This window comes from Lemur catta, chromosome 10 (genome assembly GCF_020740605.2).
Source record: "Lemur catta isolate mLemCat1 chromosome 10, mLemCat1.pri, whole genome shotgun sequence".
Taxonomy (NCBI): domain Eukaryota; kingdom Metazoa; phylum Chordata; class Mammalia; order Primates; family Lemuridae; genus Lemur; species Lemur catta.
The window spans coordinates 32,391,985-32,416,393 of NC_059137.1; the positions used below are offsets into that span (position 1 = coordinate 32,391,985).

At 43.6% G+C, this 24,409-nt stretch overlaps 1 long non-coding RNA gene across 1 annotated transcript in view; it reads left to right on the plus strand.

Annotated features, from left to right (window-relative positions):
- Positions 1-12,255, plus strand: part of LOC123645817 — a 147,681-nt gene extending 135,426 nt beyond the window's left edge. The window contains exon 3 of the long non-coding RNA XR_006737714.1: positions 12,013-12,255. This is a non-coding gene — a long non-coding RNA (uncharacterized LOC123645817). The remainder of the gene's footprint in view (positions 1-12,012) is intronic.
- The last annotated feature ends 12,154 nt before the right edge of the window (positions 12,256-24,409 follow it).

Genomic DNA, 24,409 nt, shown 5'->3' on the forward strand with positions numbered 1-24,409 from the left:
TGTTTCCAACATGCCTTGATGGCTGCCTCGTGGCTCAGTGCCAGCTCACTCCAAGAGTGGAGATGTGTTCCTGGGCTCTGTGTCACCTAACACAATGCCACGCACTGTGGGCACTGTGTGAATAGCTCTTGCTGGTGATGATTCAGACACTGGGGAAAGGAAGGAGAAACTAATGCTGAGGGGGTGTTTCAGGCAACATGCGTGCCACACACTGACCTGGGGGTTGTGGGTGCAGCAGTGAATGAAACAGACACAGCCACTGCCTTCAAGGAGCTCAGAGTCTCATGAGAAGACTTCATCAATAACTACAGTTCCAAAGTTTAATTGAACAAGCTCTAGCATGCAACATGCTGCAGAGGGGAGGTTCCAAGTGCTTTGGGTGGGAAGAGTAGAGAGGCTCACTGACACTGTGGGGTAGTCAGGGAAGGCTTCCCAGAAGAGGTGAGGCTGCAGCTGAGACCTGTCAGAGGAGTGGGGGTGAGGCTGGGGCTGGCACTAAGGGTGGACCCAAGGGTTACAGGAAAGGTGGAAAGAAGACCATACCAAAGGTTCTGTTTTACTTCCTTTGTTGTATTATTAACATTAACTTCCTCAAAAGGGGCCTTGAAAAAAGGAGAAAATGGTATCAGGAGCTGTTATTTTTTGCCTCCTCACCCCTCAAAACTGGGCTGAATGGAGGAAGTTTAATGTGAAACTTTTGATGGCCTGTGCATTAATTAATTAACTAATTAACCCCAAAGGCACTGAACGTCCAAGGCATTTAATGTAAAAGCAAAGGCTCCCTGGAATGGATGCCAGGCCTTGTGTTCTACATGTGGGGCACATCCACTTGCAGCGGTCCTCAGACATTTAGGAACTCGCCTTTCCATCCCCTTAGACACTGTGAGGGTGTGTCCGAGGGGTGTGAGCCTGAGTGGGCTGTGTTGGTGCGGCTAAGCAGTACTCCCTGCCATTCTCTTCCCTGCCTACTCACACCCCGACCTTGCTTCGCACAGCTGTGAAGACGACTCCTGAGAACTCCCCTTTCCTCCTCACTTAAGCCTGTCTCAAGAAATCATGGTGTAGACAAACACCAGCAACGTAACCTGTGAACTTGTACCTTGTCTTGGTTCTTTTCCTCGTTAACTGCATGGCCACAGTCTCCTCACCCGTAACATGGAGGATGGTAATGCCTACTTCGTAAGACTAGTCCCTTGAATTTTCTAGGTTTTGCATTTTATGGATATAGCAACAGGACTCAAAAAATTAAATGATTTGCGCCAAGTTACACAGCTAGTAGCAGCAATCAAGAATGGAGTTCCAACCTTCTGTCTCTAAATCCAGTGTTCTCCCCACCATCAAAGCTTCCTATCTGTGTGCACAGTGTATCAGTGGGTCTTCAGTATTCAAAATATCAGTGCCCTGGGATGACCAGGTAGGGCCTGTCACTGTAAGAAAAAAGGAAAAGCTGTGCGTACGAGACACTATAGTAAAAAACATACTCAGATGTGCTAATTTTCCTATCATGACGTTGGTCATAGGTTTAATATTTTTTTTATTGTTTTTGTGCCAAGTCATTGGTTGGAAGTAGAATTCTCTATTAGAATTGGCCTAGGAGTGTCACATGCTTTGTGTGTTCAGTGGCACAGTCTGTGGTATGGTCAGGTCTCTACTTCCCTTTGTGCTGGGTAGCTCAAGGTCATGTGTGCTTCATCTCAGCCCCAGACTCCTGGGGTCGCTGTCCAGTAATGCTGTACATCCTAGTTTCAGAGTCAGATTATGACATGGTCTCGAGGAGTCACTGCCACACCTCTCTTATTCCCGTAGCCCCAATTCCAAATTCATCAGGTATAGCTGCTTAGCTTTCACTGTCCTTGCATGGACTGTTACATTTCATGAGCTGTTGGGTCACACTTCTTTTAGTTAGCAAACATGGATGAGTGAGTTGGTATATTCTTTTTTTTCTCCTCTTATTCACTGTTAATTCCCTTTAAAAAATCAAAGGGTAGGAGAACTTTAAGCATTTTGAAAGAGACAGTTAATCAATACACATTATTCTCCAAACATTCTAGGAAATTCAAGGAAATTATAAAGTGCCTCCTAAAGGCCTCTTCAGATATCTGTGTGCCTGCCCTTCAGAGAGAAAGTTTCCTCTTGGCACATAAAGAAGTCAAATTAGGCCCAGAAGAGACTATCCTTGTTGGAGCGTGAATGTCAAAGAAACAATCTTCAGTAAAAGAGCTTTCTCTCTCAGCATGCTCGGGAGAGAAGAATAACTTTGGTTGTTGGTAATGCCTGTGCGGCACATAGTGAGAGAGTTTTGGGGATCATGAGAAAAGATATTTGTAGGAGGTCTGAATGTCTTGCTAAGTAAGGATTTTCACTGATCCCATCTTTGGGAAAGAAAATTTTCACTTCAGAATGCACAGAGGATTTGGGAGCTGCAGAAGGGATGGTAGTATCCAGCCTCTCCCAAGAAAGAAAGTAGGTGCCTTCATCAAGGCTCAGTGGTTCCTGCTTAGAAACAGTCCCCTTCCTTTGATGTGTGGGACAAACATTCATCTCCGTGCCAACTTCAGAGTAAGGTCCTGGTTTGTTTTGGGGGCCAAGGCATTGTCTCTAAGCCCAGAGAACAGCCCCTTTGGAGGATATTTACAAACACTTTCCTGGTGACCAGCCTTCATAGCTTGGAGATTTCAAGAGAATTGGCTTAGAGCAAAAGACAGTCCCTAGGAACTGAAACTTAAAGAGTTTCATAATCATTAATCAAGCTAAAGTTCACCTTTTCTGTGGGTGAGTCCTGTGATTCCAGCTCAGGCTGGGCCAATAGGCTGGAGTCTTCTTTTGGGAGACACGCCGCCGCTTAGCACCTCCCAGGGCCTGAGAGGTCACATCTCTCACGGCTTCCTGGGCGTCAGAGGCTCAGCCACCAGAAAGGCCCCTGCAACAGTCATCGTGTTCCAGGCTCAATGTCTCTGCGTATCAGCTCTAGAAATTCTACAGTATCTGTTCACACTGCAAGAGCTAACTCAGAGGCCTGATTCACCTGCATCTGGGGGATAACACAGGAGTAAATGACCTATGCAGTTGACATGCATTAGGAAGTAGCATTGTTTATAGTATGGTTCAAATCTCAATTTTTCCATGTACTATCTGTATAACTTTAGGCAAATTACTTAACCCCTGTGAGCTTCATTTTCTCATCTGTAAAATAGAAATAATATCTTATTTCTTAAATAATATAAATGATATAAAGCATATGCAGTATTTAGCCCAAAGCCTGGTATAAAGTAGGCCCTCAATAATGATGGATTCAAAATATTCCAGCAACACAAGAGATGGAAATGGAGGTTTCTGCTTGGTATTGTCATTTACTTCAGGCAAGGTCCCTCCCTCTTGGGGTTATGCCAATTAGGAGATCATATCAGATCAGGAAGCTCTTTGGTGAAATCAAATTCAAGAGAATTGGGGCTTGAGTTCAGAGCCCCTTTGTTACTCTAGGACAGGGGTCCCCAACCTATGGTGAGTTGCATAATTATTTCATCATATATTACAATGCAATAATAGAAATAAAGTGCACAATAAATATAATGCGCTTGAATCATCCTGAACCCATCCCCCACCCCCCCACCCTAGTTCATGGAAAAATTGTCTTCCATGAAAATGGTCCCTGGTGCCAAAAAAGTTGGGGACCACCATTCCAGGAGGTTTGTGTCAGGTCCCCCAAGTGCTGAAGGTCAAGGTACCTTTTGCCCCGGCTGTGCCAGATTCCAATGGAAACTTGTACTCTTTATCCTTGGTATTCCTCACCTCGGGCTGACCACCTTTTGGGTGATACATGGTCCTCTCTAAACCCTAGATTATACCACTGACCAAGCTGGATTCAGTGTGCCTCCAACAGAAAGGCAGCTCTGGTCTCCTGATAGGCTCAAGGGTACTTCACTCAAGCTTCTTAAGGCATCTGAAATGCGCTGGACATTAGTCTAAATGCCGATATGGCGATAAATAAAAAAAAAAACCAAATGCCTGCCTTCATAGGGCTTCCATTCCAATGGGGAGACAGACAGTAAATAAGAATATAACATAATATAATTAATAAGTGCTATGAACAAAAGCAGCAGAGGAGATCAGAAAAGGCCTTTCCGAGGAATTTGAAGATGGAAGTGATGGTCCTTGGGGGATGGGTTGGATGGAGATGAGAGGTGAATGGAATGTAAGAGTCAAAAATGAACCCCCCTTCTCATCTGAGAACCTGGGTGAATGGACATGTCATTGACTGAGATGAGAGGAACTAGTGAAGGAACAGGCTGGAGGGGTTGCAGTCAAAAGGCAGACTCTCAGGCATCTGAGTGTCCTCACTGTCACCCTGGGAGCATCAGAGTGCTGGGAAGACTAATTGAAGGCCTTGCTTTTCCAAACTGGAGATGCAGCAAGCACACCCAGCCTCGGATCCCAGACCTGGAGCAGTGGGGAGCACGTGCAGGAAGCATTCCCTGATCACTCACTTTTGGAAAACAGGCAGAGGGAGTGTGACCAGGGCTGGGGGCAGCTGAAAGTTAGGCTGAATTCATGACAAATAACACTTGAGCATAGAGAGCTGTTCAACACCAGATTTGGATTTGGATTTTTTTGTGTAAATAAAAAAGGGAAACTTGGATTCATATAATGTTATATACTTTCGTAAGTGCCTTCAAATCCATCATCATATTTATTCTATGAGGTAGTAACAAGTATCCAGCTTTGGAGACAAGGAAATGGAAGTTCGGAGAAGTTCAATGACTTGCCTGGCATCACACAACTAATGAGTGAGGGAATCCTTAGATCTAGAAGTTTTGTGATCAACAAATTATTTCCATTTTATTGCATTGTTTTCATTTTATTGTGGTTACTGTGGAATAGTCACATGTTAATTCTGCCAGTATAAAAAAATCAAATCAGTAGTATCTAAGATGGGTGTAAAATGTCCTCTTTGTCCCCTTTTGACAGCAAATGACCTGTGTGCCAGCCCCTCCACACCTCCCAGGCGTTCCTTTCCAATCTGAGGCTTCTCTGGCAGCTTCTCATGAGCTTCACCCCAACTTTTGTCTCTCTTAACAAATTCCTTTTTATCAATGGTTCATTTGCATTGAAAGAGGTTTTCATGCCAGGCGATATTTTTGGGAACATTTTACAACTCCTGTTGCTAAAATTTTGAGAGAAGATGCTCCAAAAATTCCCAAACCCTTTCTCTATTGGATTATTTCAAAGCATAATTGGAAGAGAATAGTTTTTCAATGAGCATTTCAGTAATTCCTGCAAAGTGTCATTAACTTCTGATTGAGATCACAGCTGTGTCTACATATTGCTAGACATCTGGATGAAAAATGAAAATGGACGGCAGTGAGATGTTAATACGACGTGAAAGGCCAGCTCTGATATCCCTTAGACACTGTGAGTGGTTGCCCCTGGGTCATCCAAACACTTTCTGGGTCTTCTGTCAATCATATTATCCTACGAGAGAGGAAAAAGAGCTGGCTTGAAGAAAGAAGTCAGGGTATTAGTCTTGACTTTGGTGCTTTCTGGTGTGTGACCTTTGTCCAACCTCAGCTTCCTCATCTGTGAAATGTATGTGCTAATGCCTGCACGACTTCCTAAGAAGTTTACAGGAATTAGTAAAGCAAATCGTGTACTAGGCAGAGATCATATTGTATTTATCTTTGCATCTCCAGTTCCAAACACAGGTATGTAGTAGGCACTGGATACAATTTTGTTGAATAACGTATAAATGGATATAGTATAGGCAGTGCTCTAGCACTTATTATTTATATAGCTCTATTCATGTTTGCCAATTGCCTCTGGTACTTAAGCAAATTTACCATTTCTAGAATACGAGGACACGTAATCTAGAAAAAATATTTACTAAAAGCATGGAGTGTACTATGCTAGGTGTAAATAATGTTTTTTTCCCCCCAGTTGGTCCAAATAGTGAATAACCTCAGCTTTTATTCTATTTGGAGCACCTTTTTATAATCTATGTCATAAATATTTTCATGACTATTGCTTAGTAGTCAATGAGTTTCTTTGTTGGCATAGAATTTAAGATTTTTCCCTAATAAGGACACCCAGTGTTAAAGCAATGAATTTCTATAGCTATGCAGTTCAGAGAGTTACCTAGGAGATGCAAAGCTATTCTGTCTGGAATTTCTGCCCTTGAGACCAAAGATACTATAAATTTGCTCTGGAAGAAAATAATCATGGTAAGCATCTTAATTTCTTCCATCTCGTTTCCAAGCAGATGTCGCCGTGTTTTAGCCTGGAATTCATCATCTCTCTGATACATCAACATTGACATATACATCTTCATCTCTTATTATAGAAAATGGAAATGAAACCAGAATGTGAGCATGTTGAATGAATTGAACTCCCCAGAGATTTGGGGGAGAAGAAAACCTCCCACTTGCCTTTGACTTTTGGATTTCTTGTTTCCTTCATGTTTGGATTGCACTTTGAGAAGTCCATCTGGAAGTTCACTTGTTATATTTTGCAAATGCAAACAGAGCTTATTATCAAAAAACAAACCTCCAGAGGAAGAAAAACATTTGTCAAGGGGGGAGAGAATCACCTCAAAAATCCAGTGACAGTATTTAAGGTTAAACTTCAGAGATTAAACTCCATTTATTTCTGGGCTTTGACTTTGCCAGTCTGCTAGTTGGGGTGAATGCATGGATATGTTTAGCCGTTCACTTTCTATCTATTAAGCTCTCCGTTTAGAGGATGAGTTTGGATAGGTGTCAACACCTGCAAATGTCATCAATCCTGTAATACCTTTGTGGTGCGGAATTATCAAAGTAGCACTGCAAAGCCTGCCTGAGACTACAGTCACCCCACAGCAGGCACCACTACACGTCTTTCCTTTTTCTGGCCTCAGGAAAACATTCTTAGGATTTCAGGATCCTATTATATGTTGAGTGAATTGCGTTCTTCTTGAATTCCTTGCGAAGTCACTCTGGTCCTTAGAGATTAGAAGTTTAAACTTGGAAGGCCATACCTCATCGAGTTCTCTTCACTTTGGCTCCCGAGCCGTTTCTGTCACAGCCAGACTTAATCCCCTTCAGACATATCGAGTCAACCATCAGTCAAGGTGGTCTTTATTTCCTTCCACATGCTACAGAGATTAAGGCTGCCTGGTTTTCTCATATATTCCCTGGCACACTGACCGCACACTCGGCTGCTGTCCAAGATGGATGTAAATAGTGTTTACAACTTGGCCCACGCTTGTTGGCCATGTGTGGGAAAAATCCATCTTATCCTAGAGTCATGAGGGCTAATGCCATCTTGACCATAATAGGCTAGATGGAATGAACAGTAGTACCCCAGAACCTCTTTGCAAATTTATGGACCAGGGAAGAGAAAGAGCAGTTTTCTTCAGTAGGTCTGGCGAAAACAGTCAGCATTAGGCATAGAGGCCCATAAACATAGCATTGGATTTAGGGCTGGGACCCAAGTTCAAATCCTAGCTGTAGTACCCTCTACACATGTGTCCTTGGGCAAGTAGCTTAATCTCTCTGGGTCCATGTTCTCACCTGGAAGATGGAAATGCTGTCATCTGCCCCACAATCACTGGATGATTGGGATAAGGCTTAGGAGGGTGTCTTGGGAGCAGTCAAGGGCTATTGAAGTGAGAGCTACCACCATTGTCACCCACATCACATTATAAGTTATCTGATGACCATTTATTGCAAGTTTTATGACAAGTCCTAACATCCATTGAGAAGTTTCTTATCTGCCTCTCTGAGCCTCAGATTTTTTATTGTAAAATGAGGTGAAAGTGATTCTGCATAGCTCATAGATTCAATGAGACAACAGGGGTGAGTGGGCCTGGAGTGCACAGGGCGGTGGCCTCACCTCTCTGTCTCTTGGCACTAACCTGAGACCCTGCAGAGTAGCTGTTCAATATGTATTTTTTAATCTGAGTTTCCCATAAACACCTTCCTGGAAGCTCTATGATTCCAGGGTCAATGTTCTAGGCACAGCACTGCTGAAGACTTTGGAGAACTTGGCAAACAGGACAGCAGGGAGAATGCTTCTTGTCTCCTTGCCCCAAGGTATGGTGGTGTCCCCCTGTCTCCCAGGCAGATCCTGGCTGGGAGGTTCTCTGATTCCACTTCAAGAGGAACGTTCAAGACAGCACAGTCGGAGCAGAGAGACCAGGTAGGGAAGGCACTGGAAACGAAGTCAAATGAGGCATATTCAAGAAGACTGGGATACTGAATCTGGAGACCAGAACATACTGGATTCCATGACACAGTCTTCAAATATCTGAAGGAGTTGATGTTTTCCAAACTTCTCAATGGCAACCAAAATAAGAAGTAGATTTTAAATCACAACCTAGTACACATTTACATAAATCTATATACAACTGAAGCAAAACTTTGAAAAATAATACCAGTCTCTATCACATGCCGTGAACACTGATATTTTCTACTCACTTTGATTCGATTCAATTCTATTTTCATCTAATTTATCTTCTCCTGTTCTAAGTTCATTAAATATAATACTGGATATAATTCCAAAATTGATTTTATGAGCCATTGATGAAAAATATTGTTGCAGAAGATATGCATAGTCCCAAAGGATGAAATTAGGACTTCTAGTGGAAAATTAGAGCAGATTTTAGTTCAAAACAAGAATGAAATTACTAATAATTAGATGTGCCCAAATATAGAATGGGCCTCTAAGGTAGTGAGACTGTCCTCCTTAGATACTTTGGAGATTAGACCTAATTTATATGCTGTGTCTGTGGATTTAGGGCCCTCCAAGTTCAGAGATTCCAAGAGTCTACAATATACATTGAGCTAAAAAAGAAAATAATCTGGAATACAAGGGGAAGATTTCAGTCCAAGAAAACTAAAAAGAAAGCAGCAAGGAGGACGGGTGGTAGAGTCTGGGAGACTGTCTTCCCTTAGCCTCATGTCCAGTGAAAGACAAAACAGTCTCTGCTACATTTCTGTTCCTGAGTGATCTCCCTTCTCTCACTTTCTTAGAAAAAAATTTGCTATTGTTGACAGTAGAAGATTTTAAACCTGTTGCTCCTATGCTGCTACGATGTTCATTTTTCAAATTTTATGGTTACTTTAAACCTTCACCACAGCTTGAGTAGCTGCTTTTTTAATATCTCACAGAGTTTGCATTTCATTGTGCCTTGGGATTAGCATAATGTCAGGTATAGAGTCAGCACAAATAATTGCCTATTGCACAAATGAATAAATGCATGCCTGGATAAGTGAATGAAGACTCCACTAACTTCCTTAGCAAGCAGCATCTTTGAATTACTGGTGTAGACCTTGATGGGAAAGTAGTGTGTTTAAGAACCAGAGGGAATAGTAATGGTTGTTGAAATGTTGACCAGCAGATGCTATCTAGGCATTCTGGACATTTTTAGGAATAAGAACTCCTTTGAGAATCTCATGAAAGTTAAAGATTCTATCCTCAGAAAAACAAACATGTATATTTATACAAAATTATGCATGAAATTTCATGAGTGCAGTTACCCACTCTCTGGCCTAAGGTTAAGCTTAGCAATTGGATCTGACTCAAATAGACATTTTTTTTTTTGGTATTTGCTTAAGTAAGTAGGATTTTGAGACAGTGGAAAGAAGCTAACATTATTGCATCATCCTTACTATGTACCAGGTACAATGCTTGTATTTTATTTACTTTAGTTCATAATAATCATGTGAGGTAGGTACTGTTATTGTCTCCTATATATCCATGTATATGTTTTATACTACATGAATATATGTATACTGTATACATACGTCTATATATGGATATAATATGAACATATATGCAAAGAATGTTCCATTTATGACAACATATTCTCTTCCAGGTCCTTCCCTTCCCTCTAGCCTTCAATCAATAGCTTCCAAACCCTCATCCCTCTCAGGCTCAGAATATGAAACACACTCACAACTGCTGACTTCTCTAAAACAAAAGTCTGGCTAACTCTCTAGAAAGGGAGCATGAATGCGTGTTTCCTCCTGATGAGTCTGGGTAGTGAGAAATAAGACCTGTGTCAATTTTTCAATAGGACATTGTGCCACATCACATTCTCAATAAAGTGTCCTCAACAATGGGAGAACACAGAAATAAATAAGACCCAGTTCTTGCCTTCAAGAAGCTCACCATGTAGTTTAAATTTTAACTGAGTTTGTTGGTTTAATTAAGATCCAGTGGCAATGCCATATGGTGGTCCACACCTTAATAAGTATATCTTTCAGGGTGGGGTACCTGTTGGGTCTATGGAGTGTTTTGTGCTAATGAGTACTTCTGTTCTTAAGGAATGAGGTCTGGTGTATAGGGTTTCCAGTTGTTGGCATAGACTAGTTCAACCAGGAGTATGGGGGAGTCTACCCAGGGATTCCTTGGAGAGTGAGAAGCAATGACTGAAGCCAGTTTTCTGAACAACACTATTGTTTATCAAGGTGGGGGTGGGGAGGGCAATTGCAGTGAAGGCAGAAAGGAGAACCAAAAGGGAACACTATGAAAGGCCAAGGAGGGGAGTTTCAAGAAGCAGGGTGTGGCCAGTAGTATCATGCCACAGAGGAGAAAGTAAGATGAAGTCTGGAATATTCCATGGACTTAGCTATGAGGAGTTCATTGATGATGTCAACAAGACCAACTTCTGTGAAGTAGTGAGGGGGAGACCATTGCTGTGGGTGGTGGAATAAACAGGAGATGAGACACTTCAGGACTGAAATATATACCAGTGGTTCCCAAATGCTGGACCATGGACTCAGCTACATCAGAGTCATCTGTGGGGCTTTAAAAAACATAAATTCCTGGCCCTGACCCATATTTTCTGAGTAGTCTAGTGTGGGTTCCAAGAATCTGTATTTCTAAACAGCCAGGTTTGGGAACTGTAAGAATGTAAAATACATGACAGCAGATATTGTATCTGTCTCATTCCCCACTGCATCCCCAGGAGCTAGAGTAGTTTCTACCCACAGCAGTTTCTTGGTAACTGTATGATAGCAGTTCCTTGAACTGAACCATTGGTATTGACTACTTTTTACAGAGTAGTATTAATAGTAAGAGCATCATCCATGTACATCAGTAAGGCTGCAACAGACTGATGACCTCAAGTACAGTCTATCAAAAGTTAAGAGGCTACAAGGATAAATAAGCTTTAAACACGATTCCTTTAGGTCTGTTGCTGCCACACTGAGAAATATGACAAAAGCCTCTGACCCATCTGGGTCAGCTATTGGCAAATCAGAGCTGATGCATTAAAATTTTTCATCTTAACAGAAAGGGCTGTTTCTGTGTCTGACAAAGACCCCTACTGGAAAACAATATGCTGTAATAGAAGGACGCTTGGCGTCCACTAGAGTTAGTTGCATCTCATATCCAGCTTGTGCAATGATTGAGTCTGTGAGTTCTGGACCCCTGGGAGTCTATGTAGTTAACTCTAGAGTGGTGGGGGGAAGGCATAAATCCATTTTCCACCAAGCATTGTCTGAAGACTGAATAAATAAGATACCTCCAACTATACATGTTAACATTTTCCCAAAGAACACATATGCTATTGCATTAATGAAGTACAACTTCATCAAAAAGTTAGTGAATATCTGAGAGCTTCCAGAGATCATAAATTAGGTTGAATCATATAAAGTTGCCATTTTTGTGAGTCACATGTACAGAAATCTGGGCAATTTTGTATAGTTTAATCTACTTTTTTCCCAATCAAACAGATGATACAAAAATTATGATCTTGATCTTGTGGGAGTCAGCCAAGATTTTAGAATTATAAAGAGGTCGTATGGTAGCCAGCCTCCAAAATGGCACTCATGACCCTCATCTCCTGGTGTTCATATTCATGTCTTTGTGTAATGCTTTCCCCTTGAGTATGGGTTGGATTTAGTGACACGTTTCTGATGAATAGAATACTGCAGAAGTGATGACTTGTCACCCTTAATATTAGGTTATAAAAAGACTGCAGCTTCCATCTTGGGTAGACGCTCACTCTTTGTGTCTCTCTCTTGGACCCCTTAGTCTGAAGGAAGCTGGCTGCTACATGAGGAAGACACTCGGGCAGCCTAAGGAGACACCCCCATGGAGAGCAATGGGGGTCACTCCATAGATCAACCTGCCACCTGCCACATGAGAGAGCCTGGAAGTCCCAGTCAAGTCTTGAGATGACTGCAGCCCTGGCTGACAGCCTGATTGCAGCTCTGTGAGAGAATCTGAGTCAGAATCTCCCAGGTAAGCTGCTCCCATATTCCTGACTCTGAAACTGTATGAGAATATAGATGTGTGCTGTTATAAGCTGCTAAACTTTGGAGTGGTTTATTCCCCAGGAACAGACAACCAACACAGTTCCCTATTTTCAAAATGTTAGGAACCAATGGTCAAGCAGCTTTTAGTTCACACATACTTTCACATACATCTTTCAAGTCTTGTAAGACAAGTTTTCATTGTTTAATTACTGGGGAAATTGAACAGTATGCATTGATGGAGAAAATATTCTATCTGGAGCCAGAAGGTATGTATGGCCCTTATTAACTGTGTAAACTTAAAAAGCACTTAGTTTCTCTGCGCCTCTCTTTCCTCTTAGACAAAATGCAGATGACTATGATGCCTGCCCTGTCTTAATGTTTATTGTGAAGATTAGACTGTGAATACCATTGATGGATCCTAAAGTGCTATGAAAATGCTAGGTTTTTATTGATGGTAGAATTAATCATCTTTCAACAAGGATACTTTGGCCAAGGTTGCATAGCTAGTTGGTCGCAGAATGGGAACATGTACTGAAGTCTCCTAATGTTAAGACCAGGGCTTCCACAACCTTAGGCAAGCCACCTTTACTGTATGAGCCTCAGTTTCCCCGTAAGTGAAATGAATAGACAGGACCAGGTGAAAGGATTCTTGTCCAGGTGCCTGAGTTCCTAGAAGGGCTGGGTGAGGTGTGTATCTGACATCCCTGGGGTTTCAGAGCACCGTCAGCCTGAGTGCTGGAGGTGGGAAGGCTTTGTAGCATGCTCTTTGTAGGTGGCAGCCTAGGTGCCACACAGAGGCTGCCGGTGGCACTGCCTGGGATGATGGGGTCTGCTCCTCTGCTGCTGCCGCCAGCCTCCACACGAGCCCCTGCAAGAGCATCCTATCATTTGTCACTTAAAACCACACATACTTTGGATGTGTGCTGGTGCCAGGGGAATTCATAATGAATTCAGTTCCCATTCATGCAGGAAAGAAAGCAAGGCTTGGGGGAAAAAAAAATCTCCTGAAAACATTGCCTTAGAGTTTCTGTAGAAGATGACAAGTTTTACATTTTCAACAGAACTGACAAAGTCATGATTCAAGTTAAAATGTTAGTTTGGAACTGTACAAGCCTTGTAATAACATTGTTAACTAGTATTTGTATAGAGGTCTACAGTTTACAAAACTCATTTACATATATTTTCTCATTTGAAGCTAATTATCCTCATTTTCAGCTGAGAAACTAAACCTCAGGGAAGTCAGGTCATTAGTGGCAGAACCAACTCTTGAACTCTGGTCCCCGTTTTCAAAACAGTGTTCTCTTTCCACTGGATCACTTGGGCTCCTGTTGCGGTAGGATTTCCTGTTTCTGAGAGTGGTAATTTTGTTATTGTTGCTGGTCTGGTTCTCCAAGAATATTGGACTCCTCAAAAGCAAACAAAAAAGAAAGATGTGGTGTGGTCACACATTGTAAGAGAGATTTATAGCTGGAGCTGTCTGGGCAAGTGAGTGTTTGCAGAGTGTGTGTGGCAGGCAGATTTGAGTCCAACATACGTACCACTGAACATCTCCATGAATGCGAAAACTTAGTGCTGGATCCTGCAAATTTGTGGCTTTGTGGTTAGAGGATCAAGCGGGCTCTTTGTAGGAGGTGGAAAGCCTGAGCTATGTCAATCCCTGGCCTTGGGTGGGGTCATTGTGGAGCAGGCTGAGGAAGGAAGCCTAATCCCTGGGGTCGGGACACTCAGCGGTGTGGGAATATGTTCCAAAGGGAGAGAGTTGGCCCAGGGCTGGGCTCACTGGCCAGGGAGGAAGCTGGCTGCAGCAGGCATTGCTTGCAGTTTGGAGTCTGACAAATCTGATTCCAATCCCAGTTCTTCCTTTCACTGGCTGTATGACCTTGGGCAAGTCATTTAACCTTCTTTGTTCCTTGTTTTTGCAATTAAAAATCAGAGATAATACTATTGTCTGTCCTGCATACCAATTTGTTTTGACTCTCCCATGAGATCTTATGCTGAGTAGGGCTTTAGAGAAGTGGTTGGCAAACTGCAGCCTGTGGGCCAAATCCAGCCTGCTGCCTGTTTTTGTGCAGCCCATGAGCAAGAAAATGACTTTTATATTTTTAAATCATTGAAAGAAAGCAAAAAAACAGTGTTTTATGATATAGTTTATATAATGAAAATTATATAAAATTAAATTACATATATAATTATATGTAATTATGGAATTTATATTTAAATGTGAATATAAAATATATTATGTAGAATTATATATCATTATCATAGTATAATATGCACTGTGTTATAGATTATATTACATATATTTATATATAAATATGAAGTATAAATTATATATTTATAAGTATAAATATAAAATTAAATTTCAGTGTCCATAAAGAAAGCTTTCTTGGGCCACAGCCATGCTCATTTGTTGATTATCACTGTTTACGCTACTTTTACGCTGCAATGGCAGAGTGGAGCAGTATGACAGAGGCCGTATGACCTGGGAGCCTGGAATATTTACTATCTTGGTGCTTTACAGAAAGCGTTGGCTTACCCTTCCTTCATGAGGCTCAGTCGAAGTAAAGTGCTCGTTCAGCGCTGTGGGGTAAGCGGTGTTACTCTTTTCTGCAGGTGAGAAAAGAGAGGCCCCAGAGAGGAAAAGTGAAGTTAATGCCATGTGGCTTAAAATGTTATACAAACAAACAAAAGAGAACCGGAGTGTGTACTGGAACCCAAACTTCTAATTGCACATGACATTCCCTTGATCCGTGATTATAAATCCCTACCCAAGTTTGTAGACTCTGGCAAAATGGCAGAGAAACATGGGGTCAAGTGGTGTCAGAGAGATCAACAAATAGAGTATAAGGCAGAGTGAGGGAGAACAGCGTATAAATGCAGAACCAAAACTTTGGGTAGCAGGACCACCAGAGCAGAAATTCTAGCGCTGTTGAAATCTAGAAGAGGGGGGAGATGTGATTAGTAGCAAACATAAAAAGAACTTCCAACCTCACCAGTGATGAAAGAAGGACAAAAATTTTTTAAAATGAGATACCATTTATACAAAATGAACAAAATGTTAAATAATCGTGATACCCAATATAGGTGAGGTTGTGATGAAACTGGAATACTTATGTATTGCTCATAGCAATGTAAATTAGTTACAAATATACCACTAACTTTAATTTGGCACTATGTATTAAGAGTTTTTAAAGCACTCTTATTCTTTGACTCATTGGTTCCATTTCTGAAACTCTATCCTTAGAAAATAATTCTAAATTCAGAAAAATAATATCCACCAAAATGTTCATTGCAATGTAGTTTTAGCATCACTTTAGAAGTAACCAAAAATAGAGAATTGGTTAAGTAAATTGTGCTATATCAACCCAGTAGAATATAATGCAGCCATTAAAGACTAGACAACAAGATAGGAAAAAATGTTTGTATTGTGAAGTCAAAAAAAAGCAGAATGAAAATTGTAATTCTTCTGTGGTTTTTGCTACACAAAAGTTGTCTGTACCGAAGCAAGGAGAAATGGAAACATGTGATTTCTTAAGGTGATTGTTCTTTTAATCCATTGTCGTTATAACATTGACTGGATGGGAGAAAGGCTGGAGATTAGGCTGGGGGTGGCTGAGTGGCCACTTTGGCTTACACTTATACCAGGGCTTTGTGTTTCCCTCTACCTTGGGCCAGGATAGAGTCCAGACTGCAGGACAGGCTGAGTCCACAGGTAGGGTCAAAGAGGTGTTCCTGCCAGGGTTAAAAAGGTAAGGAAAGAGGGACCAAGGGTGGGCAAGTCTGTCAGCAGATATGTAATAAGACCTCTCAGCTGGCAGGGTGGTTGAGTTGCCTTGGAAAGAGACTGGACTCAGAGTCAGAGCCCTGAGATCAAGACTTGACCTTGACTGCACGAGGGCTCGCTTGGGTGTGAGGAAGCACGGGCAGAAGGCACGGTCCAGCACCCAGCTATGGGGAGAGGTTATGGGGCTGGCCCTGTGCTGGACCCCCAAGAAGACAGGCAGGATGCAGACTCAGCTCTGTCCCCAGAGCACAGTTACTATCCATGGGAGACTGCAGGGACAGAGGACTGTTAGACACCCAGACATCGCCCAGCAGAGGGGAGCCCCCAGCGCAGCCTGAAGGTCCCTGGTGATCTCTGAGACTCTCCTGTCGGCCTCACTGGGGATTGTTTCTGCACTGACTGAACACTAGTGTTTCTTCTACGTTCACATCTAGCTTCTCACTATTTCTGGATTTTAATCGTGGCTTGGTGGAACATATTGAAATCGTGGCTGTATTGGAAGCCCTGTGAGGATATTTTGCATCTTAGTCCTGAGTAAAGACTCCCCAAAGCTCCTCTCTTGTTTGGGTTCTTGTGCTAGACTGAATTTTCCCATCATAATAATTCTGTCTGAACATGGAAGGACCTTCCAAGACAAGTTTTCCCTGACTTCAGTAGTTTATCCTCCCCCCTCCCGGTGCTTTCTTCTTCCTGTGGCAGCTGTTGGCACCACCTCCCTGTCTTCCCCTTACACCCCACTCTGACTTCTCCCTTGAGGTGGTAGCAGGAGCTCTGCCCTCCTGGGAGCATCAGTGCAGAGAGGGAGAGGAGGCGTGTTTGCCAAGAACCCTGAATGCCAGGGGAGGCAGAGAAGGTGACACTGGGACAATGGAGGGATCAGGGCATACGCTGATCAGTGCAGCAAGGGGGACAGGCTGTCCTGGTGGAGGGAACTGTGTGAACGTGCACCCAGATGCAAGAATTTGAGGGGCTTATTTGGGGAACAGTGAATGGCTTAGTTTGGAATTATTCCAAGAGTTTTATTTGTATTAATTCAATTTTCTGGAGATATGGAGCATGGTATGAGAGATGGGATTTATCTTGGATGAGGCCCTCTAGGGGCACTATGAAGGGCTTCTCTCTTCACACCTACAAATGGCGCACTAGCCCCAGGAAACCGTGGCCTTGCTTAATGAGTTATTGGTAAGTATTAACAATCCCAGTAAAAGCAGCAGTAAACTATGTGCTACTTAAACAGGCTCCCTGCAATTCTATAATACAATCATCATTATAATGGTTATCATCTATTGAGTGCCCTGGGAGGTTTAGTGTCTCCATTTCATAGATGAGAAAACTGAGACTCACAGAAGATAAAAGACTCGCCTGTGATCACACAGTTAGTTAGGGCTGAGGGCAAGATTCACACCCAGGCCCATCACACCTCAAAGCTTGTGCCCTGTCCGCACCATTTGGTTGTCCCCAGATATGTGTGAAGGCAAGGTGGTGAGGGTGACTTGGATTAACCACTTATAGGTACTTTTCTTCAGGGACTAAGAAAAAGTCAGACATGCCATGAAGGCATTTTAAGAAATTATCTGAGGCGCAGGCTCCCAGCAAACCAAGTGCTTCAGCTGTAGAGAAGGAAGACCCAGCTGTACCTTCTGTGAAACTGAAACCGGGGTCTGGGACCCGCCCTCCTGGAATAAGATGTGAGAAGAGACGGAACGCTGGGGGCTGGGGGGGCTGGAGGGAGAACAATGCTGCTGTCAACAGCTGCCCAGAGGAGAGCAGGGGTGTTGCTAGGAGAATAACATCATTTACCTCTGGATCTTTACAGAAATCCTTTCCTTCCATCATTTCGTGATCATCTTGCTCCCACTGTGGGAAGTTGGCAGGAGGTGGGTGATAATTTCCCTTTTACAAAACAGCAAATAGAGACTCAGAGATGCTATGTGATTTTCCTCGGGTCACACAGCTGGTTAGCAGTGCCACTTGCATTCAGGTTTCCTAACGCGTCCTTCACACCCAATCCTCCTTTTTCATTATATTTCTGGAAACAGCAAGACCAAAGGAGATCTTTCTGAGGACAGGCTGCCAGAATGGACTCAGAGATGTCATCTGAATCTGAAGTCCACAGAGGAAGTGAGGAGGTGGGTGGGAGATACGTGGAGAAGGAACATAGGACTCACTAAGAGGACAGGGCAGCACGTCTACTTCCGAAGGGGCCCGCTTTGAAAGGACCAAGGAGGAGAATGGCAGGTTTAACAGAGCTGGGAGGTAAAAGGAGAAGCTGCCTGGAGAAAAGGGACTCTCATTCATTTGTGAGGAAAGCAAGAGTTCCCCACATGTTTTGAAAGACAGAAATTATTACCAAAATATGTGTGAAGCCCAACTATGTAGGAGAGATCCCATAACAGCAGAAGGCTGGGGTGTATTCTTAAACAAGGCAGAAGAGCATCAAAACTGAATTCACTCTTTTTACAGTAATTAAAGCTGACTTTTTTTTTAAGGGCACTATTGGGAATGAAGAAACTGAATGCCAGGGTCACTTGGGAGAGATGACCATGTTCAGGATGCTGTGGGACACATCTCCCACGCCCCCTCAAGTCCCAGTCCCAGCCCTTGGTTGGACTGTGGAGGCCGCTGACCACACTGCCAGGTGTAGCTATTTCCGGCACATCACCATACATTGGTCCTTCAGCTGTGCTTTTGGTTGGATTCCATAAGCCATGATGAGTAATATTCATGAATCCTATTCTAAAGATGCTAATTACTCTTTAGCAGTACTATTATTGGATATCACAAACCTTTTTTTAAAAGTAGCCAATAACAGTTGCTGTCAGTCCCCTAAGCCTCATAACCAGGAAGAGGGTGTTTTAAAAGTAATTTGCTTTTTATATTGTAGGAGAAGTTTAGCAATTTCAGTATCATGGAACATTGCTTGGTTTATCTTCACATTTGTTTTTTAAGATATCCCAAAATAAATGTATTGCTTCCAGTGAATGTAATCATTTGAGAAACTCTAATTCATAACAACATTTGGAAAGAAGGTGATAATGATGCAGATATTTTTTTTAAAATCCAGCTTAATTAATGACTGGCCACTTTTTTAATGAAAGGCCACTTTTACTCAATGGACCTTACCAGATAAATAGATGATATTATTCTTTGCTTTTTAAAGTGTCTTATCTGGGATTGAGGTCACTACAAATGATGAGCATCAAGAAGGCTGGAAGGAACAGGGTCAGATTATAAGGAGCATGTGGCACGGTGCCCAGACCCTTGGGGAGGCCAGAGTGGAGCCACAGTGGACCCCAGCCCAGGAGATAACAGATCTTAGGAGCTTAGGGCTCAGTGTGGGAGTTGTAGTCACCGGGCAAATCCACCCTCAAAGCTGGCAGGGATTGGCCAAGGGGATAAGGAACAGGAGGGAGGGCAGGAAAACGCTTTGTGTAGATGGTGAGCTTGGCAGGACTCTGTGGCCTCATGGGCTCCTTTGAAGGCTCAGGGCCTTGCTCTCCACTCCTCTGCCCCAGGAGTCTTGGGTGGTGATGGTCTGGACCCAGAGCCTGTGGGTACGTGTGGCCGGAAGCTGATAGCTACCTGCTTGTGGGAAGCCATGGAATACAATCACATCTTGTTCAGGGGCCCTTAGAAAGGGGCCTTAAAAACAGGTTTAATTACAGGCAGGCATTCAACATCCACTCCGTGTTAATCTCCCGTGTTAAACTTTTTGGTTGTATTTTATGGAGGTCATAATAATCCTGAGAGTTGGAAAACAATTTTGGGACAAATTCAGCAGGTATATGTCAGAGTGCTGTGGCGCAGAGAGCATAGAACACAGAGTGTGTGTTCCAACTCCAGACCCACCCCATTGCCAGCTGTGGACAGAAGGCAGGTCACTCAATCACTGTGAGGCTCACACTCCTCGTCTGCACTATGGGGCTTGGGAAAATCACAGAACTAATGAAAGTGACAATCAATGAGTTGAGAAAGGTCCTATGCATGTGAGTGGTGGTTTTGATAATTAATGGACAGACCTGGGTTCAAAATCCTGGCTATATAATTTACTGGGTCTGTAACTTTGAGCAAGTCAATTAGCCTCTCTGAGCCTCAGCCTTCTCATCTGTTAAATGGGAACAATAATCCAACAACTAACTCCTAGAGTTCCTGCGAGGATTAAATGAAAAAAGGAACACGGCACTTTTGGTACATAATATGTCATCAGTAAGCATAAGCTATGATTATATTTAAAAAATATAAAAGAGATCACCCAAGGCCAGGCTGAATTCTGGAAGCTTCTGGAAGGCTCTCAGCCTAAGTGGATCACACTGAGCTTGGTAGGGAGGGCAGAGGGGGCTAGAGCCTTCCAGAGAGGTGAGAGGAAGCTGTTTGATGGGGTGGGTAGGCCAGCTGCCAAGCCACCTCACAGTCAGGTTCAAAAATGCCTTTAAAGCCACAGAAGGCTTGTCTGGAAGAGGGAGGGACAGCACGCCCTGTGACTCAAGAGGGCACAATTCAGAGCTGCAGAGGACAGAGTCCAACACCATATGAGGAAACGCTTTTCAGCAGGGCTTTGCAAAGGCGGGAGGGCTCCTCAGAGAAGCCGAGGCAGCCCCAGGAGCCGGGGAGCAGACACAACGCCAGGCCTGTCTGAGGGACGCTTCAGGGCACAAAGACAGCCACAGGCCTAATCCCCTGAACTGGCCCCTGTGATTCCAATCAACTAATCTCCTCTTGCAAACTTGCAGTTCTTTTTCCTTTCTCAGGTAGGTTCATAAATTCATAAACTTTCATCCTTTCTATGGCAGCAAATGATATTAGAAAGCTAATTAGCTACAGAGCTAATTTTCATGTCAGAGTGAAATTATAGGTTTCATGGTATAGAACAAAATTATCTTTCTGGCCCTCCTCATCTTCTGCTCCCCTACCCATCCCATTTCCTTCTTCCAGCACATGTATGTGCTCCCCTCTTCTGTCTGGTCACAAGTGTCAGCAGGAAGGGGTGGCTGCTCAGGGGTCTCTTTCTCTCCCATGTCAGGCATATTTGCATTTGCAAACAGCTTTAATTGAGTAGAGTTTTTATTGCTCTTTTTCCTTCTCCTGTTTTTAAATGCAAATGTTAATGTTTGGTTAGCATGAGCTCAGAATTAAGCCCTGCTACCTGTGGCTGCCTCCTTCCCTGGGTTCTAAATAAGCGCCGGTGGAGTAGCACGACCCGCTGAGAGCGCGTGAGTCCTGAAGGCTGGAGTCCGGCTAATTGCCGGTCGTGCTGCGCCGGCTGGGCAGAGCCTTGTCTCACTTACCAGCGCGCGGAGTCCTGCTTCCTACCAGCACGGAGGGAGAGAAAATTAGTGTGCTGGGATCTGAAAGGGAGGTGGGGACAAGGATACTCTTTGGAACTGGGTTCTGGGCTCTCTTTTGACATCCAAACTCTGAAATTGAGAAAGCCTTCACAGGTCGTCAGGTTTGAGTCCCAGAAGGTGGAATCTCTAAGACCCAGCGCTGAGTGGTTTTTATCATCGGATCTCTGCTTGGCCCTCCCTCCTACTGGAGTGTGTGTGTGCTGGGGGCGGCTGGTGGGAGGTCATTCCTTTGCGAGGCAGCCCTTCCCACTGAGAGCCAGCTCCATTTATTAGGAAAGGTGCACTTAACGTGGAGCCCAAATTAACTTCCTATTGTCTCCCGCCAGTGGTTTTAGTATTCACATAGAGCCTGGTTGATCTCATTTCCAGATGACAACTTGTCAGGTATTTGGAGGCAGCTCATATAGAGCCTCAAATGCCCTCTCTCCTATAAGCTAAAGATCCCCAGTTTCTTTATCTGTTACACCTCTGACCCTTTATCCACCCTGCTCCCCTTCCCATTATAGACTCAGGTTATCTGTCTCCCATAAGGCAGGGACTTGTCACTGGGGGTGTGACAATCCAGCTGTGGGCTGTCCAGCCCCTTCCCATTCATTAGAGCTCTTCCCTTTCACCAGGCCTGCTCGAGATGCCACAGACTTGCCCAGCAGACATGCTACACTGTCCACCCTTGCTGAGCCTACTGATGGTCCAAGTCCCAAGCTCTTTCTCACATAGCTGTTTTCTAGCTGAGTTAAGAATGTGTAACTTAATTTTTAGCTAAGGACCACGGAACACCTCATTTACTGACAAAGTATATTCTTCTAAAGTGTGAGATTAAGCTCTAATCTGATGACGGAGTCTCACAAGGGCGGATATGTTTATAAGGTGTCCAGCTTTCTCCTTCAGAAATTAGGGACCTGGATGCTCTGAAGTCTTAGCAGGCTTAGTATCCCAGAAACCTGGGTGCCTCCTTTGCCTTTGGCCTGCAAGGCATGATGGTGATGGGGAGAGAAGTCAAATCTGAAATCTGCCGATGATTCCAGGAAGTTCTCAGTCTGAAAGGGACCAATCAGAGAAGCAGCATCTGGAAGAGAGCTACTGGGTAGAAGTGTGGAGGGAGAGTGATTGGAGTGGCATTAAGGTTACAGTAGCCGTAAGGTCAAAGGTAGAGGCCCATAGCCCTTAAAATTTGGCTTGGGAGACTGTGCGGTTGGGAAGGGATGAGGTGAAGGAGGCATGGCAGGAAAGCGGAGAAGCTACAGTCTCCAGCATGGTTTCCTATTTCTCTCTAGATTCAATGACCACCCCACCCCCATCACCATAACAACCTACACCCCACAAGAAGTGGTATTCATAAGAAAGACAGGAGGAAAAACATGTCACTGTGACCTTTGCCTCCAGTTCAGACATGTTTGTCTTCTAAGGTCTTACTCAATAACATTGTCTTCTGGACTCTGGGCATATTGTATTACACAAGGGCCCCAGAAAAGCCTCACATGGTGTGTCTGGCCCTTCTGGGATCCTGCCACCAAGGATATCTCTCCTAGGTGCTTATATAAGCTCCCAAATGTCTAGAATCAAGAAATAATAGGAATACCCACATTATGTAAAGTCTACATGTCAAATAGTGGAAAGATGAAGAATCCATGCTCTTTATGAGCCCTGTTCTCTCTCTCTCTCTCATACACACACACACACACACACACACACACACACACGGGGTGCAGAAGTGCTCTGAGATTCCCCAAGTAGCCCTAATTCTAGAGAAGGAAATGTAGGTTGCTGCCATGTTACCAGCATTGCAAACAAACGGAGCCAAGCACTGGATCTCTACAAGGGATGCCTAGTATATCAATATCAATTCCATCTGTATGTCCCCTTTTGTTGTGACGGTGTAGATGTGCCTGCTGCTAAAATGTACCCCTCCAGGGCATGTTGACTGTCTATAGTGAGAAAGGGGGCATTTGATTTTTATCACTATTCTGGACTCTCATGGTAGACACCAGCCTTAGCCCTGACCCTGGTATTCTTGAATGACTCCATTTGCAGTTAGGAAATTTGAACATCTGAAGACTGCTGTTTGCTATAGGCAAGAATATCTTATGCCAAGGTGAGTTCTATGAATAGTAATGTGAATTGGTCAGATATGGACAAAAAGGAAACAGAAAAGTAGCGATGCCTATAAGTAGAGAAGGAAAAAGGTCAAATCCACAGAAGAACAAAGTTGCCTTTGTGTGTTTCACCGTGCCTCCAAGCTTTTGGGGGGTGCATTGCTTCATTGAATCCTTACAACAACATGTAAAGTGCAACAACAACCATTTTGCAGTTGGGAAAAAAACCTGTTTTTGGAAGACATTAAATGACTCATTCAGTTAGGAATGGGCAGAGAGTGGACTTGAACCCAGTACTCTTCCTCACCATTTCCACACTTTTTTCTGCTTTCCCTTGAGCTGAAGGCCTAGAATGGAGACAGTTCAAAACATCCATGTGTGAGAAGTGGGAGTTCTGGGTTATCTGGGAAAAGAATCTTGGCTTAAATCCCAAGTAAGTCTGCCCTCAAGGTTGGATCTCGGATGATCTTACAGAATGAACCAGAATTTGCAGAGTGCTTATTGAAGGCAAGTCCCTGAGAACATGGAGATAAATCACACCTGGCCCTTGCCTTCAGAAAGCCACAGTCTGGGGAAACATAGCAGACCCCTGTGAAAAAATTATATCAACACCTACGGTTGGACGTGGGAAGTGCAAAAGAAGTGGGACACGTACATAGGCAGTGAGCTAGGAGTTCTGAGGCAGGTGAGACCAGAGAGAGCCAGGAGGATCAGGAAGGCTTCCTGGAGGAGGCAGAACCTTTGGGAGGTTGGGAGAGGGAATTCAAGGATCAGGAGGAGCTGTGAGTACAGATGCCAAGCCAGACATGCTCATGGTATGTTCAGACTGTGCTGAGAAGTACAATCTACCCAGAGCAGGTGGTACAAGGGAGAGACGTGCATATGCAAGGCAGAAAGGCAAATCTCGAGTCCCCTCAAGTTTGATCTCAGTCCTTTAAAAACAGTTTGCTC